The sequence below is a fragment of the Sinohyriopsis cumingii genome, chromosome 12 (assembly GCF_028554795.1).
Source record: "Sinohyriopsis cumingii isolate HCF-2022 chromosome 12, ASM2855479v2, whole genome shotgun sequence".
Lineage (NCBI taxonomy): Eukaryota > Metazoa > Mollusca > Bivalvia > Unionida > Unionidae > Sinohyriopsis > Sinohyriopsis cumingii.
In genome coordinates, this window is record NC_142972.1 from 97339533 (window position 1) to 97360449 (window position 20917).

Genomic DNA, 20917 nt, shown 5'->3' on the forward strand with positions numbered 1-20917 from the left:
ACTCAGAATTTAAAAACTAACATAAAACAATATATCTGAGAATGAAATCTGGGAAAAAAAGAAAACCATATCAAACCAAATAAAATCCAATGAAATGTGTCGTTCGTCCATATTCGGGTCAAGAAAAACATTAACAGGTTAGTCTTATATTCGACAAACATGTTTATACATAAATAGGCTAAAAAGAAAGGTTATAACATGTTTCATATATCTTATACATTTTGATCTAAACGGTATCATTTACAAATTCCCCGTGACATCATGGACCATTGTTGCACTCTATTTAGCACCAAACGATATTAGGAACAATGTCTATGTACGATCATTTCATATTTTCACATTTCGTATTTAGCTAGCATTAAACCACATATAGGCTAATTTCCATGTGCCATTATACACGGTAATTACACGTTATTTACCTAGCACCAAACGATATCATCGACAAGGTCCATGTGCAATCATACAACGTAATTACACCTTATTTACCTAGCACCAAACTGTATCATGGACAATGTCCACGTGCCTCATACACCGTAGTTACACTTTTTTTTTACCTAGCACCAAACAATAGTATGGACAAGGCTGTGGTTTTACTTTATTTACCTAGCACCAAACAGTATAATTTACAAGCCCCATGTGCCATCATAAACCTGACACAATGTTTATATATTTTTATAACCCTCAACAATGTGCTGGGCAAGGTTCATGTATCATCTACCACGTCAGAAGAAAGCTCACCGACTACAATATGGTACAATTGTACAATTCCATAACATATTTGTAAAAGTGAGGAATAAATTATGAATGAACATTTCCCCTTCAGTGTTTACATTGTTAATACGTTCATCTATTTCCAACAACGGTGTGTGAAAATCAAGCAAACCTTTCATTATCAACCGCATCGTAGATAGGATCTCACTAAAACAGTGACAGTCACTTTGGTAGAAGCTAATTATCAAGTAATACTATCATGTCAAATGAATGCCCCGCCATAGTGCTTCAAACAATGTCAACACAAAATTTAGGAAAGGTGTGACCGACAGATGAACGGACAGACAAGGGAAGCATTATGTCTGATCTCCTTTGAGGCAGAACATTAAGATATATTACAAAATTGAAACATCCATTGTTTGTATGACAGTATTACAATGAAATCTCAATACACGTGCCCATTCTAAGCTGGTTATGGCTGGAGAGCCAGTCATTATAAGTGAAATCTTGAATCCACATGACACAGAGCTTTTCTTCACAAAACATATATTCCACAAAGCACTGTATTGGTTTGTTGCGCACTTTGGAAATGATGGAGGGGGAGGATCTCATTACAGATTTAATACTTCTGTACATGAGGGTGGGGAATGGCACACTGAGTGTCAAGAAATGTTTACAAATTATGTTAATATTGATATCCCACTTCTTCCAGTAAGAACATGCAACACGTATTAGTGAGTATGCGAAAGAATAATTTATAGTAAGAAAACTTTCATACCTTTTGATCCACATACTTTGGTGAAATACAGAATTAGTCAGTCTGTATGTAGTGAAAATTAACTATTACGGACACAGCTGGTGAAGCTGAGCATGCGTTGCTATACAAACTGTTTGCAAATAACATGGATTCTGGAATGTCCTGAACAACCTTGACAGTAGGTCCTAATACAAGGCTAGCATGGACCATGTTACGATGGCGACAATGACACAAACTCTCCATGTATTATGGTAATAATATTAATTACACAATATTTAGTCCCAAACATTATGATGATCCGTAAATTAACAATTTGAACTATTTTACTGTTCGCTGATCACATTTCTGTATGTACATGATGCACATCGATATATTTATTGCTCCACATTTGGTAATTCATTTTTATAGTCAATGAATACTGACTTAAAATCTCTAACCACTTTCTTAGTATCCTAGTAATGGGTTCAAGGCAATTGTACAAAATTTTACTTTGGTCTAATTTGTCCGGTTTATGTAGACCATGACTTCGAAATGGACTAAACTGTCATACGATAAAGTTAATTTTAGCACCGTAAATACACCAAGCAACCTAGATATCAATGACTAAATAACTAGTTACCAATAAGACAGAAAAATAAAAAATATCACTTAATCACTTCTAGGATATATATATGTATATATATATATATATATATATATATATATATATATATATATATATATATATATATATATATATTGTACGCATTAAAATGGTAACAAACCCTTACCTCATTCGTCATGGAAGAACTTAAAATTGCAAGAAAAAATATAAATTGAGAGAGAGAGAGCATACGTCATACCAATCTTTGATCCAATGTATGCATGATCAGGTACATACAGACACTAATTTGTACATAGCTTATACAGGTACGCATCCTGTGTGGCTCATTTCATGATCGTACATTTCATTTATACAGGTGAGCATCCCGTGTCGCTCATTTTAAAATCATACATTGCAGTTTTACAGACGAGCTGTCAAAATAACAAAAACGAGATTAATAATCTAACTATAAGTCTTACTGTTAGTGAAATTTCACTTTAATACATATATTCATTATACTGTTAGTACTTGTAGTTGTCTACTCATACAGGCACACACACATGCGTACACATGCAGGTAAACATATAACAATTGCAGGGAACACCAGTCAAGGAGACAGTTAGAATCCGCTTCAACTGTGTAAATCAGTGTCAAAAGCTGATGAGGAAAAGAACATACTGTTATCGTACTCATATATATATATATATATATATATATATATATATATATATATATATATATATATATATATATATATACAGAGTTGTATGTAATAAAATAGAAGATATCATTGATACAAATATAAAGAGTAATGGTCCGAGGATAGGTCCTTGAGAAACCCCTTTTCGAATGTCAGTCCTTCTATTCAAGACACTCTGCTGCTTTTCACTTCACACATTGCTCAGTAACAGTCCTACTGACCCATTAGACATACCCTAAGCCTTACATGTGCAAATGAGAATATAATGAAGGAGACAGTCAAATACCTTGGATACATCCACCAGAACTGCATCTGCATATTTGTTCTCATCGAGAGTCTTCATCCACTCTTAAAGCAAACGTTACATGGTGTCTGACATCTATGACCATTACGAAAAGATCAGATATGTTGATTTCTCAAAGAAATAGGATATGATGGATACAATGCTGACATGTATGTATTTATTTTGAAAATCGAAACTAGCTAAGCTTCCTTCAGAGGATCAGGAAAAATGTTTGACTGAGCAAATACTATATTATGAAAATCACATTCATAGTTAAGGTATTAAGACACTGTTTAATTGTAAAAACTTGATCAACACCACATGAATTCTTCGATTATACGGTAAAGATATCTATATTTTCAGGACCAGAATCATGGATGATTGGGAAACAACTCAAGGCTAATGTTCCTTATGGACATAACTGATTTCATGGAGTGGTTATTATTCATGCCGAGGAATTAAGCTTTCAACACCCTGCAACTTATACATATCTGTTTGGTGGGGACCATAATAGCTTGAAAAGTTAGTAAAAGACTATCTTGATGGAAGTCGAACCTTGTCCCAAGCCCCCCCCCCCATTTGTGACATACACATATACCGAGGCTAAAATAATACAATGGAAGGGAAAAAGTATTGTACAATTTTAATATCTTAAATAAGGATCCCGTAAAACAAAATACCAGAAATACAAAAGATTACAAGAATCTTTGGGAAATCTTAAACTATTTCCCGCCTTCAATAAATCCATTGAGCAATCTTTTTAGTGGAAAACAGATTTGATATACATACCCTTTCTTATGTATCTGAAAATAGAAGTCTACGATCTTCAACCCGTGAAGAAACGACTAATTTTTTCAGCACTATTCAGCTATCATGTTATGGTTAATAAAATGACATAATATTGTTTTACAACCATCGTATTGGGACAGATATTCATGCTTTTATATTTAATGACCCATACATTGGGATAGATATTCCGACTTTTCTATTGTAATAACCCTTACATGGAGATATATATTCCTACTTTTCTATGCAATAACCCTTTCATTGATATATATATATATATATATATATATATATATATATATATATATACTTTTCTGTGTAATTACCATCACATGGGGATTAAAGCTGTACCGATGTCACTTTTCGCCGATTATGCCAATACCGAGTATAGCCGATTATTAAAATTGCCGATACCGATTATGAGACCAAGTATTTCATTATTATTTGTTTTATAACAATGACTGGTTCAGAAACATAAACCTATTAGTGTAATGCAAGCAGGTATTTTGATGTGTGAGTTATAACAAGGCTTTTTATGCGGCAAGTGAATTTGATCTACTATACTAAATCAAACAGAAACCGGACAAGAAGTACATTGCTATTTATAGAAAACAACCATCAAACAAACAGTAAAGGTGAAAAACTTTAAAACTAACACCGATAAAACTTATGGTTTGCCAATTCACTTTACGCTGGCTGCAGGTAATACTGAAAGCCTGGTTGAGGTAGGTTATATTTATATAGCGCCCATGTCGTTCATGCATTGATTCTAACTGAACGTTAAATGTTTCTCAGTTAACGCCATTGCCATGGAAGAAGAAGTTGTGTTGAAACTGGAGCTGTGTAAGTCCTTTTTAATTTGGGATCAAGAATCCGGTTTACATCATTATATTTCAGTTACAAGTATTTTCTCTCTCACACACACACTTCACATACACACGCACACTCACACATTGCATAAGTCAGCAGAACCGTTTTTACTGACATGTAGTCAGTATTTGATACGGACACATTTCATTTTTCTCACATACATTCATTTCTAACTGACCCATTTCGGTAAGCAAGAAAGAAAAAATATCAACAATAATAATAATGATATAATGATAAATGCAGTAATTTGTAATAGATAAGAAATTATTTGGAAACAACGGTTTTGATTTGTGGCTTATACAAATGATTTAAGATCTGCTGATAAATTTTCTCGACACCTAAATGACTATAATGGGAGGTTCATGCGCAAGACTGATAATTTCATATAGGAAGAACAATTTGAGAGCCCACTGACCGCTCGATACCAGAGGGTACCTCATGTTTATTTTCTCATTAGGACCCAATTATTCAAAACATAACTAACATGAATTAAAAACTATGAGAAACAAACATACTATATCAAGATCTTGTTCCTGTTCGACAAAGACTGATTTCATTTTTTAACACTTATTATAACAGATGGAATGAGTATAAAATAATGGTCACTGAGATATAAACCTGCTGAGTGACCAGTACTAGGATTAAAAGTGATCTCATAAAATACTCACTAATTAATGTGTCAGGTAAATAAATAATTCTTTGATTAAAATCATTCTCAAGGACTCTTTTTGTCATACCTCTGGTAAATACACAATCAGTATTCACAACATGGATTTCACTTTCAATATAATCAAATTTCTGATCCAAACAAGGCTTGTCTGTTACTAGTGGATGAAACACGATTTTATCCCCATCTAGATCATTGCCTATTAACAGATGCTTACCCACTATACGTAAAGAAGACTCTATTCCAACTGGCACTGATCTTGAGACCAAGTCGGATGTTAAATTGACATATTGGAGAGGAACGTGTTCAAATGGGCACTCCACTTCATGAATCAGAACACTTTCACTAGCAGAAAACTTCTCAAGCAAAGGTATATTACCTAATACCATTCCAAGCTCAGTAACTCCCGTAAACCTGAATATTTTAATAGAAACAAGCTTGGTAGAATCACTAGTATGTGATTAATAGTCTCCAAAATACATTACGATCTGGGAATGTTTGACATAAAGAAAGTGTTGCTTTCAATACGTACTATGACCTTGACCTATTTAAAATAGTATAATTAGGAATAACTCTGTCTTTATTATGTTGCTTGTTTTTCAATCAGTAGCAATTAGAAATGATATGTACTTTCCTTTGAGAATACATCCGCGTTGGAAGAGATTAATGTTACTGACTTTTCAACCTGTAGCAATAAAAAATGTCGTGACCTTTCTTTTTACAATAAATGCAAAATGGAAATGATAAATTATCTTGATCATTCTTGTCAAATGCTTGTGCCAGATGGATATTTGAAAGTACTCGTATGAGACTGAGATGAATTGTTTACCAATAAAAGGCTGAGAGGAAGCCTTACCTTCTGAATCTATCAGCAGCTGTGTGAAAAGCATTCTCCAAAGTGTCTACATTTTGTTCATTACGATAGGTCTTGAGACCGCTATGTAAGCAATTCTTGAAGTCTTCAATTAATACGAGCCATCTGAGGTTATCGTACTCTTTATTAACATACTTTGATGAGCACGGCTTATACAAAAATATTGTTTCTTGATTTTTTGCTTCTTTCGCATTTCAAGTGCGACATTGTTTTGTCCAGTTACTCTTTTACAAATCCTACAGCTATTATCGATATGCCTCATGTGTCAACTCGTAAACCGTCCGGATATAATCCTTAACCAAATCATCAGCACTTTTTTGTACCGACAGTGGTGTGTAGACTTCACGATACTTGACATTATGTGCTCTTTTTAATCACAAAGCTCAATGCAATATTTGCCATTTTGAGTTTGCAACATGAGGAAAGTATTTATCTGCTTCTTTTTCCTGAGAAATGGGAACTAAACTGCTAGTTCTGGTAACATCAAAACCTGAATCGGTTGCTAAAGAGGGAGCGGAAGATCCTCGCCAGTTAGAGTATCGGTCTATATTGCATTCCCCTTTGTTTTCTCTGCATCTGCGTTTGCCTCTCTTCTTTTTCTCTCCGCCTCTCTCATCTCTTATAAAACCTAGAAACTGGTTTGGCAATGAAACCGAAAAGACTAATACCCAACTTTCCTTTCGCACCAAATAATAGATCAAACTATTCTTCCTGTATTAATGATGCGTTCGCTTCAGAAAGATCATAATATCTGGCAAGCACAAGCAATTCATCATATTGAATATGCTTTAAATATTATATCACAAGTCCAAAACAATTCCTCACAATGGACCGTTATTTCTACATTATATGGGACCCAAGAGGTTTGGGAGATTGCTTACGAAAGGGAACAAAACTCGTGTGTATTATCATAATTGAGAGAGTTTGGGCTATAACTTTTGGCTATTGTCAAATCCATGGCTAGATAACTCGGGGTAATTTGGTTATTAACTTTGGCACTTTATGATTGCGTCAATATGCAAACTTAATTTATATTTCTAAAATAACCATAGCTGAAATTGTACACCGCTGAGAAATGTGATATTGTTAAGAGTCAATGCTGTTAAAAAAGTAACAAAAAAGAGAGAAATGCAACTAGGTTTGTAATGTTCAGCAAATAATTTATTTCCATGGAATGCAAAGTGAAAATGAGAACAAGGGACTTACTGATTTTCGGAACTAAATCTTAAAATAATCCAAGAATTAGAGACAAAATACCCAGTAATTTAAAGTCCTGAATAATATTCAGTACAAGTTCAGGATAAATTCAAAAACTGACAGCGATGATGTGTCTGTGATAGCTTGAAGAGTGTTGAAGTGCCAATAGTCTTTCTTCGAATCACAGTAATATAATTCCAGGTTTGAATTGATTATGAATTCCAGTTTATGTCTGTATCCAAGAATTTTATCATAACACTTTGTGTTTCCAGAGACAATAATCATACGAATTCAACAATGTGAAGAAATATATTTTCCAGCACCACAATTAAATACTGGACACAACATATAGTATCACTTAAAAGTACTAGATTTCAAAGAACGACTGAAAAATAAATCATCTCATTTACAAGAGTATAGAGTTCTGTACTTGACCTCTGGTCACAATTATAATTTTCTAATCAAAACCCATCGCCTAATGATAATAACCTTCTGGAATGACCATAATGTTTACAAAATGAAAACCATAACCTGGATTATATAAATATACTAAGGAAATTGTAAAGACCCTAACTAGCCATATTTACTTCTAATAATAATAATTCTGATTTTAAACCCATACTCATAGAGAATAATTTCGCTATGTGTTAGTTGTTTACAGAAGATACAATTTTACAAAATCTTAATTCGGGTCAAGCAGATATGAAGTCAGTGTTGGACAAGGTCAAGTGCAACATACAATATTACATTACAATAGCATGTAATGAAACACAAAAAACTAACAAACAATGTAAACTAAATATAAATAGCAATGCGCGCAAACGAAACCTATGTCATGGTTCGTTCATTATTTTTACAAAGTTATTTTAGTACAGACAAGTTAGTGTCATCAGTGCTTGATAAACATATTGAAACCTTCAATGTATGAGAGAATCTTGACACAATGTTGTATGCCTAAACGCTACACATAACGTATTGCATGACGAAGACTATTAGCATACGATGGCTGTGACATTTGCAATTTACGCATATTAAAAACTCTTAAAACGAAAATTGAAACATCATAACAAGAAGGAGATAAGACATTATTAAAATAAAACCAAACATCCATTACCTTACTCTTCTACTATATTATGTTCAGATGGGTATAATATGGAGTTACCTTCTTGGACGTAATGTTATGCAACATTTTGTGAAATCTATTGATACGTTACATTAAACAGATTTTCTTTCTTAAACAAACAAAAATCTAATAGTGACACGTGACAAATAGAGCAAATCTTAAAGTTGCAACAAAATCGATATGCATGAGCTAAGAATATGAATATTGATAAAGTGAGAGATCGTTGCAATGAAAATATAGTGGAATCTGAAATTTATATTAATACCGTATGCTACCACAGTAGTAGTACTTTTTCATAACCTAGGAGGTTATGATTCATATTATAATGCACTATGTTAGTGTTGCAGCTTTATCATGCACTGGCTTTAAACTTTCAGCTAGTTCACCCCAAAACCAAGAAGATTTATGATGGTACCATGCATATGCCTGCCCATTTTAGACAATCCTTATAATTTATGTGGTCTTCGGGAGAGATGAATTTTTACGAAGTAAAATAGATCAAAAAAGTTAATGTTTCTTATGTGATGCAATTCCGACACTAAAATGTGTTTGTCTACTTGAGTCTACTGTGACAAAGTAAATATTGTAATATCAGGTCATAAACACATTGCAGTAAGTTTGGAACTTCTGCATCTGGTTATCATCCTTTCGCATGATAACTGGTAAGTTTATTATTGAAATATACACACTTTAGTGTTAACATGGATCTTCTACTATAATCGGTATTAATGTATGTGACATTACACTCACTGGACATTTTATATTGAGCAACGATTTTTTCTGAGTAAACTTTTATATTTATTCGGAATGACACTTGCTCCTTGACTTATAAATTTTATGAAACAATATAAAATACTTTGAAATGTTAAACATATAGAACTGCATCTCGGACTATTTTGTACGCGAAACAAATGGTTCTGCGTCAGAATGAATGAATTTGTTCCTTCTTCTTTCTCTGTTATTTTTTTCACTAAAATAAAACCATGTGATCAACAAAATCTCAAATGGGTAATGATTTAATAATAACTTTAGGAAACTTGTTGAATAATGTCTAGCCGTTGAGAGGCGTGGTTCGTAAATGGTTATCATTGCTCCATTTGTTTTATAAATTAGATATGAAATTATTACCCATTTGCATTTGAGTTCGCGTTTCTCTCACTTTCTCTGTATATCTTTCTGTCTGTCTGTCTTAATCTACTCCTACACATACAAGTAGAGAGGTATTGCATAACACAGACAAGAAGCACACTGAACAATATTTCCAACTGATTAGAGCGGGAAGAAAATGTAGGTTTTAGTGGTTCGGATCTACCCGAATATACTGCATTTTCTAACATCTGATACGATTAGACTATTACTAAGCAAAACATCTTAGATCGGAATGTCAACGAGAAAAAAATGGCCCCTCTTTAAACTCCCACGTTACTGAAATACCAATACATCCTACAATCAGCACTCAGATCTAAGATACTTTGTTTAGCATATTATCAAATTTTATCAGATTTTCAAACATGAAATGTGATATACCCCGGTAGACTAGACCCTGACGTACATTTCCTTCCTGTCAGCCACATTTTGGCATATTTATGTTTTGCACCCTTCACAAAGGTGACTATGAATACCTTGAACTTGTAAAACTTAATTTTGATTCAGTAAGATGGTAATTCATATCAAGAAGTAAACAGTCATCAATTATATTATATGAAATCATATTTATTTTTATGTTATGCTCATAACCTGTCTAAGCTGATGGTGGAAGGACTAAGGCATTTGAATCATTCCGTATCTACGTATTAATTATTCGTCAACAGTTTACATTATAGGGAATTATAGCTCTAGAGAAAGACAAAAACACTGGTCAACTAATAGAATGGCTGAAATGAAAGACAAATATTGAATATGTAGCAAACATGTAACAAAATATTCAATTAGTGAAGATTGTACATAGAGATGTTTTAGGATTTGCTTACATTGAAAATTAACTTTTTGAAGATTATTTTTTGTACACTTGTGCATAAACCACTAGAATTAGACCACCAGTTAAACATAGTTTTTTATGTCTATAAGATGCCGGCTGTAACAACACTTTTTGAAGTTTGTATTTGATTTAGAATCCTCTGGGACTTCAAATTGTGTAGGTTGAAAGTTTACATAGGTTGCTAAGTGATTTTTTTCAAAGTTTATTTCTGGATTTGAGCATATTTGGCAGAGGATGGGCACGTGTGTTTACACACATTAACTATGTTGAATTCGTAACTGTTTTCAATATTTTTTGAACGTTTACAGGAGAATGGAGGAATGGTGTCATGATGTTAAACAGCAATTTTGAAGTAACATTCCAGCAAGCTCACTAAATCAATTTGCCACAAAGTAAGCAGCAATACATGACTATAAGACACCATTGCTGCAACTTGTATTGTTAATTGAGGAATGAAAGGAAATATAATTTTAAAAATAATAAAACAGAAATCAAGGACTTTTATTTCCTGCAATGGAAACAAATTTGCAGCGCCCGGGGATTTATTTAATAAAGTGCGTGCTGAAAAATCTTTGACTTACAGTTTGTAGCGATTAAAAATATCAATTTAGGAAAAGTACACATGAACTACTCATTAAATATCCATTGAAATGTGCATAGTATCATACAAAATAGGCAGATGTTACAGGCTCCATTCTAAGAGAATACCAGACCGATAAAATGTCGACATCGAGACAAGAGCCGGTTCATTGCTCGACGTCATAAAATGTGCAAATATCTACGTCTAGAACAAAATATAGAGTATATTTCAAAATTTTCAAACCACCAGCATCTATGGTAAACGTGGCTAATATCTCTTATTAATGTTTACAAATGTGTGTGAGTGTGAATCTTTGCATGCAAATAATGTGAACCGTACATATCGGTACAAATAAATATAATGGCATATTTTCATTATAGTTGATGATGATGATAAGGCCGACGGTGACGATAACGAATCTGATGACGATGATGGTCCAATATACATTTAGAGGAAATGAGAAAAGATCATGTTGTTTCAAATGTATCATTGACACAAACAACAGCAGCATAATAATAATAATAATAATAATAATAATGGAGAGTAGAAATAAGCAAACAAGGCGAACCCACCATAAGGGAACACCTGATTGCCTCAATAAATGTGCTCTCTGAAAGCTGATGCATCCTAATAAAAGTAAATAACAAGTGTTTGAAATAGAATTATGTGATCTCTTGAATAATATGATCTCATTCAAGAGGTGATCATTAGAGCAGGTTTGACAATAAATAAACAAATTTATATAAAAAATAGGTATTTACCTAGCCTATAGTAATCAATGTTTGTTGGTTTTTTTATATCGCAGCGGTTAACTAAAACAAAATTTCTGTTTGGTGCGGTATTGACAGTTTTTTTACAATATGGGGCGAACATCGCGCAAATAGCTTTAACACTGCATATTCTCCAAGAAAAACCAAGAATCGAACTAATTTTCTATACATAAAAGCAGATTAATGAATTTGGTTTTCAGACACTGGAAGACGAACCATGTCATTCCATAACCCCACGTGGGGTATTTGTTAAAATATATCGAGGTCAAATTTTATTGCACGTCCGGATTTGTCTTCCCACCGCTATAAGCTGGCCTAAGATTAATACGGGACGGCGGTTGGGGCAAGACGAATGGATAATAAATACCAGGATGTGACCTAGGGTCCAGGTCCAGAAGATATTATATGGGGCAGACAAGTCCTGGGCTCAAACAAAGACGTTAATATATATATATATATATATATATATATATATATATATATATATATATATATATATATATATATATATATATATATATAGCGTTGGGATCGCCCAAGTTTAGTTGCTAATTTATGACTCACGGGCAACATACTGGCAGATCACTGTTCGTTAAATTCATCGTGCGAATATCCTCTTCCCTTTCATAATCCTTTCGTGGGTGTATGTTCATTGTTTCCAAGTTGATACCAAAAGGTAAGGATCCCAAACCTGATGGATGAACACACTGGAACATGCGCAAAACCCGTATTATATACGATGTAGCTAAGTGCAAATATGTAACATACCAATGTTCACACACTTATGCATTTTGAATCTCATTCAACATTTTTGGAATAGAGATCCCATTCTTGCCATTGCTCTCATCCCAGTAGATGAAACCAAAATCAAGGCTCGTCTCGCACCAGTCGATATCACAGGGAATCGCAGCCACTAGGTTTAATCAATATGCATCTAAAATTGTAAGAGGAGACGAACGGACGAACAAACGGAAGCAATGTTAATATGTATTGCACCTTTTAACAAAGTTGGATGAAAATTAGATTTGATTTGGAAATATGGATGAATTATAATACGTAATGAGTTTTAACTTCAATCCATCGACTAACAATTTAGTTATCAGAGTAATTATTCAAATATAGATTTACGATTGCATTATGTAAATAAACAAAGTGTTACAGGGACATTTAAAAATTAATTTATTAAAATGCGTTTCTGTAGGAGTTTTTATGATGTCACTGTCAAAATTGGTCAAGCTCTTGGTGGCACGTGCAGTATGAGCGGATGATAACCTGGTAACTTTATGTCCCTCCAGAAACGTTGGTAGCTCCCTTGGTTGACTATTGTCCTCGATTGATGGTAGGAATAACGTTTGGTTTGAATATTGCATGGCCATTGCTTATAGTTGAAAAATTACATCGGAAGTAGTTTTAGGAGCGCAAAAAATACTCTGAAGTGTTTGATGACTAGTCTCCAGATGAGTGTACAACAAATGTTTCGACATAAAAGGCCTATACTGTTCAGATATTACTTTTGTTTCCTTCCGCCGCCAGTAGTTAAAAAAGGCCTCGACATAGTAATTTACAGAAAAATCATACCTTTTGGTCACCGTCGTCGCAAGAAAAGAAATTTCAGTCTATGCGAACCAACTTTATTATTGTTACATCAGGTGCGACTGAGTTTTTGACCCAGAAAAGGCGAATGAAATATAGTTTCATGCATTCTCTGTCAATCATTGTTGTGGCTTCTATTCGAATGACAAATATAAACATAAATTCGGGTATCCTAGGAAGAAATTATCTCGCTAAATTAAAAAGATACCGTTAAGTGTTTATTTGTAGGAAGATTCCATCATAATATTTTCTCTCCTTTATGCACACGCATACACACAAACAGTTTAAACTTTAACAAATACATATTTCTTTCCATGCATTTAAATCAGAACTTTTACATGTTATCATTAATCGTTGCGTACATGACTAACACACAATAGTCTTCTCTTTCTCCTTCTATATTTCTCCGTCTACCAAAGACAAACATACAGAATATTAGAAAGATGTCATATATTTTAAATATGATGGTGGTCAGTGCATGAATACATCTTTCTCTCTCTTTCCCTCTCATTTTGCAATGTAAATATCCTTTTACAGATTGCAATCCTCGTTCATTTGTGTTTACTGTTATTGTCAGAGACGGCGCGCTACAGCGGTGTGTGCTTGGTGTACTTAGTTATTATCAGCTTGTGTATCGTTGGTGGGATTATATTTTTGTCAGCCCGGGTCGACTACATTGTTTTATCCCTGGTTTATTCCAATGATCTCGGTATTAAATATCATATGTTCCTGTTCCGTTCAAGTCCACTTTGAACAAAGTCTTCTCATAGTCTACAACATCATCCTTATTTTCAATATCATCGTAAACATCATCAGTATGTGTATTGTGGTTCTCGATGTTGATGTTGTTGTAGCTATTCTTCGAATCTGCGTTAGATATATTCCTGTTTGAAAACAAACTCCACAAGACCGAAAACTTCATACATAAAAGAAAACATAATTGCAGGCACCTGTATTATAATTTTGATTATTATTATTATTAATATTATTATTAATTTTATTATTAGAGCCCTTCAACATTTGACTCGTGTTCTTTTTAGTTATGAACATTTATTTTAAACATATACAATCTGTACACGAGAAACAGTAAAAGTCACCTGTATTGAGTGAGATCTCGGACATCAGTAAGAAAACATCACACACACACACACACGAAATGAGTTACATTGTGTTATATATTTAATTTATATGCAATGCATATTGCAGAATATGGATTTGCTTCCAATTTTCTGCTATGCTAACATTTATGTAAATATATACAAAACACGAAAACAATTTTTAAAGTGAGCATGAATAATCAATATTCGTTCGAATGCATACAGGCACTTATGTAAACATGTATAAAAACGAAAAAGTTCCTTTTGAGAAGGAACTTCAGTAAACGAAATGCTTATGGATGCATACAGGTATTTATGTAAATATGCATAAATACGAAATGTTCCTTTGAAAGTGAACTTGAATAACCAAAATTAATATAGAGGATACAATGTTACGAGATTATTTGCATACGTGATAAGGATCCGTCCTTTTTATTTTATCCCTGCATTTATACACGGTATCCAACAGCAGTGAAGATACGTAATAACGGTATACAAATGTAGACACGAGATGTATGTTATAACTAGACAAATATAAACGTTATCATGTCATATGGAATACTGAGATGTTAACCAATATAAACGTAATCGTGCCTTAAAATCGTAAAACAATTATACGTTATGACTCTGATGACTTAACATAAACTGCTATTTGTATCTCTATTCATGAGCACTATGATGAAATCTTTATGAAATGGGACAAAGTTCAACAAACGTTGAATGCATTGGGTGTATAGTAATGCAATTTTGCCTTTATCTGTAAAAGTGGAGTACACTGATTCCAGTTCGTCTCCCATAATACCATCCGAAAAATAGATTGATATCATCTGTGTCTGAGGTTATAATGTATACTTATGATTTAAAAGAATATAGTTTCTTTTATTTTTCTAAGCATTGTATTTTGTATTTACCAGTTATTAGAATTAAAAACCTTCTTCATTAGGTAAATGGCGTAGAATCTTAATAGCATTTCTTTAACGATTTCTGTTTTAAAAAGCATACTAATGGAAAAGGCGAGATACAACGGTGCTATTAATTCTGCTGCAACTGAACAATACATGTGGTGTGCATGCATAACAATGTGCAATGCCAAAAGAACCTTCGAGGGTGGGGTTAAGTGTTACCTTAGGACATAATGCAGATATAAATAAACGAAACGAGACGAATTGTCCTCAATGGACGATGTTTTCCTTTGATGAAACATATTCCATATAACCTATACTGTCAATATTCAAAACATAATAGCATTTTCAGTCTGAGACTGCAATACATTAACCAGATACAAACGACTTAGTTAATTAGAACAATAGGTTTTTGAAATATAAGATAGCTTATAAAACTATTTATAAATGTAAAATTTCAACAGGGTAGTATGGCAACATTATCATGTGACATAGGAACAAAATCAGCTGTGCTCGGTGTTATCTAACATGATGTAACAGTAACATATGCCATAATGTATTAATTTTTCTCATACCAGCGACCACCTGATAAGCTAATACGTAAGTCACACTGAAATTAACAATGAACATTATTACTGTTGTCAACAACGAATGCAAGAACTACAAAACGATAGCAAATACAAGAAGGTAAACAAGGGATATGGACTGTCAAAACAGAGAAATTGAACAAAATCTTGGCAGAAGGGGACAAATCTTGAAGGAGAAAGATCTATTAAACTTAGGGACAAATACTTTGTATTTTGCAAATGTTGACTACACATATTACATATACAACAGGTATGACTCATGAATTATTAATTTTTCCTCTGCAACAACTATACTATTACAATCGATGTTTCGAAGAAATACCAAACCGGCGTCGAGGATGAACTCCCTACGGATAAAGTCCAATATTCAACGGAAGTGACAATGCATTGATATCGTTGTAAAGAATAGATCATTAGATTTTCATTGATTTCTATAACATTGCTGATGAATTTAAAACCAATAAATTTTGCTATATGCGGCTAAACGAAAACAATCACTTTGAATTCCTGTTTGACTTATGGCCTTGTGATTTATACTAACACATTCAAATTGGGGATGACTACAACCATGAGAGTAATTAATCCGAATGTTTGAAACACAACACAAAATCGGAAAATTATATGAGTCTTAACTACGATGTGCATACCACCAGCTATAATATGAAATTGCATTAGTCCATGTATTTTACTGTCATCTAATAAATTCGATATTATTCGTGTATATTTTAAAACATACAATTTATACTTTCATACTGATTAAGACAAAAAACATAAATAGTAAGTATTGTATCCTGTGAGGTAAACTGTTCAAAGGGTGTTTTGACAACTACCTTTTACAGTATTAATTGTTGTTATGGTAAATTACAAACGAGTGTCATAATAGACGAATATCAGCACATTCTTATTATTTCAAAAATGTATTATTTTATATATGCCTTTTATAACAGTTGCAAGAAGTTACTTATATTTTGCAACTATCTGATCTTTACGGATATTATTCAAGATGTTTTATCATAACAAAACAAACATGCGCAAATAATACTTACGTCTAATAAATTGTCTTTCTATGATAGCAACAAGCGAACTGGATGGCCTTCCTAAATATATATTTGCAATAATTCCTCAATCCGGTCAACTTTATATATTAGGGTTTACTCTAAACCAGCTACTTCAAAGGTTAGCCACCATGTGTTGTTTTCAATCGTTCTGCGTTTTCAATACATTCACTCCATGTTTCCCTTGTATAATTATTGTACATTTCTATCATAAAGACTACGAGATCTTTAATTTAATTATAAATTTAGCCGAGTACTGATATGCAGAGTTTGCTTATATAAATTACAAACATTATTTCTCCTTTACAATGCAATGTTTTATTAATATTTATATCAGGTTTGCTGTTGTTTATTTCAAAATTATTATTATTAAAAGTAATATCTAAATCTGCATTTTTTCTACAAAATCACGGTCAATATATTTACTGATTGTGAAAAAAAACAACAAGAATATTATTGTAATTCTCTTTAATCCAATTTTTAACACTCGCACAAACTACTATACATATATGCATTATCGCTGGCAACAAGCAATGCTGTTTTCATATTAAACTCAATAAATATTGCATCCCTTCTCTGAAATCTATTGACTTTGCCACAATTAAGAATTACTCCATTATATATGATGTGTGATAATTTCACCTTATTTACTTTATAATATGTGTGAAGAATACCGGCGATTCAATCTTCTCTATCAATTGGTATACTAGTTTATGTATTGGCATTAATCATTTGTTGAAATCTAAATAGTTTAGTTGCAATTTACATTGTTAATTAAATAATGCACCAACTGGTCGTCACTGCTCACCTTGGAAGCTACTTCTTAAAGAATATCAGTCTTCACGATTTTGGGAAAAATACGTCTTCATTAGCATTTAAGTTTGTTCCGTCCAATTGTTTCTACTTAAGTGCAAAATGTATTGGTTCTATGCTTTCTATGTGTGAAGCCGGGAAGACTGGTAGAACTAGAAAAAGTGTTAAATCATTTGATAAGTGAACCTCCACTCGTATCAAAAACTGTATAGCCGTCTCTTTGATACTGTTGAACTGCACACGTCACGTGTCAGCTGGTATCAGCTATATTGCAAATTTGCATCGGAAATCTCTCTCTCCATATGGGCACATACACATCATTTAATTATCACAGACAGCAATGCTAATGTTTGACCAATCTACTATACTTGTATGGATACACGGGCAAAATAGGCTTACATAGTATGAACGATCTATTCAAGCCGAAACGTTTAAAACGATGAAAACGATATCCGTTAACAGCACCACATGTGCATGGTGTGTGTACTTTACTTTCCATAAGTCATGTAATTTTTAAGATGGCACAAATATACCTATTTGGTTGTTATACGAGACCAATCTAATAAAACAATTCTCAGCGAAACAATTAACTTTGTATCCTTATGTCTGAGTGACTAACATCAAATCAATGATTAACCAGATATAGGAATACTCAGTTGAAACACACTAAGCTCAGACTTAATTTCTGTCGGTGCAGCACATCATGCATAATGTTAATCAGATTGACAAGAGTCTAACACGTCTGTTGTTTATAATGTATATACATGTGAAAAATAATTATTTTTCAACTTCGTACGGATGTACACTTTGTAACCTTTATAATGTGTATATCGTCCCAGTGACAATCTATGATATAGATCAAGCTTGCATTATCTATGTATTTGATCGGTAGAGATATTGATCAGATTGTGTATAATCTGAATCCAACAATCTTGTCATGATTTACAATGTCTTATTTCTAATTATTTCGTGTGGGGTGCAAGCGGTAACAAATTAAAATAGGACAGAATTCGCGTCAATGATATCAATGCCTGAAAACAAAATTCAAGACATAATGGAGAGAAAAAAGAATACGACGATTTACGTTTAAGAAATCATTTAATTAATCTAATAAGCCTTGAAAACAAGTACGCAAATAAGTAGGTATGATGGAGGGTAAGTAAATATAATAAATACAAATTAAATGTGTTAGATAACTGAGCCAGTTATTGCACTGAAATTAGATACAAATCATAGAATAGCCTTGTCACGCTTTATTTTCATCATTTCAATTAGATAAATAAATGGCGTAATTCATTAAATAAAATTATAATTTTTAATTAGTTGTGTCCTCTCATTTAAACTGGATTCAGGTCCGTCATATTCATCATCATCAGACTGTGTAAGCAGATATTACCATAATGACAGTGGTATTTGGTAGACATTTTCAGGGTGTATGTGAAACGCGAAAGGAATTGTGGAAGCCTACACACAAATGAACTAAAATATCACAGCATTGATACTTAAACCAGCTTTAATACGAACTTTGTCAAGTTAGCAGAACTATGGCGTGAGAAGATCAATTCAGATTAATATGTACCTTGCAGTTTTATATGTTGACGCGTTGCTTGAATCGTTAAGTTGTTATATTTTATTATCGATTTTAGTGTAGAGATTCTAATAAATATATAATACAATGATATAACCACCTAACGACCTCTGGCGAAATTTTTTATATTCTTTATGCAGCCCCATGGATACATTTGTTACAAAATAAAGAGGGACACAGGGTGAGCGAGTCGTCTAAAGAGCTCGCCTTTACCGACCACAGCCTTGTGGGTTAGAGTTTCGGAGTTGGCCAATGTAGTATTTTTTGAGAAAATTGTCGGCAGCTTCCCGTGCGTAGGGTAAATGTTTATTCTGGCGGCTTGTCCGGTTTCTTTTCTCCACTAGTTATACTGACCACCACGTATACCGTATCGTGTATTGAAAATTGGCGTTAAACCCACAACAGGAGTAATAACCTAGGAAGTCACAAGCAGTGTCTGCTGACCTTTCGTCACATGGCAACATCCAACTGCGCAGATCGTCGCGATGAGGGTTGTATGCAGACACAATATATTAACGATATCCCTATGGTTTATTAACATTTTTATTGATTTAACATTATTTTAAAAAGACTTGCAATATGTACTTCTTTTTATCATCATGAGAAGGAATATATAATGCTTCACGAGTCTGCTTATAACTACATAGGCCGATATTAAGTATAGTTAGATATACGGATTTGAAGCAAGTAGCTATAATGGTTTACAAATATGGTAATTATTAATTATGTTCCTAAAATACATTTTAAGTCAACATTTATATTTACTAAACATGAATGTTTAAATCCGATCTGTATTACTACCACTACAACTGTTGCTTTCTGTTCTCATTCAAACATTTAATACATTGTATATAGAAAGAATCACCTTAATTTAAGTGAAACTATTCATTAGTTGTATTTGAAGAAAACAAAATGCATCGCTAAGAGAGAGAGAGGGAGAGAGAGGGAGAGAGAGAGAGAGTGGGAGAGAGAGAGAGAGGGGTTAGTGGACAATAATGAGAGTGTTTTTGAATAACAATCTAGACAAAATACTGGCGTTCGGATAAGATCAAGCAGGAAATAGGTTGAGTCCTGATTAGATCGAAAACAAATGCAAACCTGAAATGCATTTTTTTAAGGTAAAGTACACTCAGAGTAATGATAAATTCCTTAATATGGAATGTTCGCATATTCATTGGTATTCTAACAAGATAAACATTGTGATCATAACGATATTGTCCCATCCTTTGCCTCAGAATAGCTGAACATGAACTCTGACAAAGATAGCAATACAGTAAGAATTTACACTTCAAATGCATGTTCTTGCATTAATGAAAAATCTTCCAGATTCTCTTTACGGATGGTGCGGTCATGTCAACTTTCAGTGACAGAATACAGTATCTTAAATAGAAAGAACGAACAAA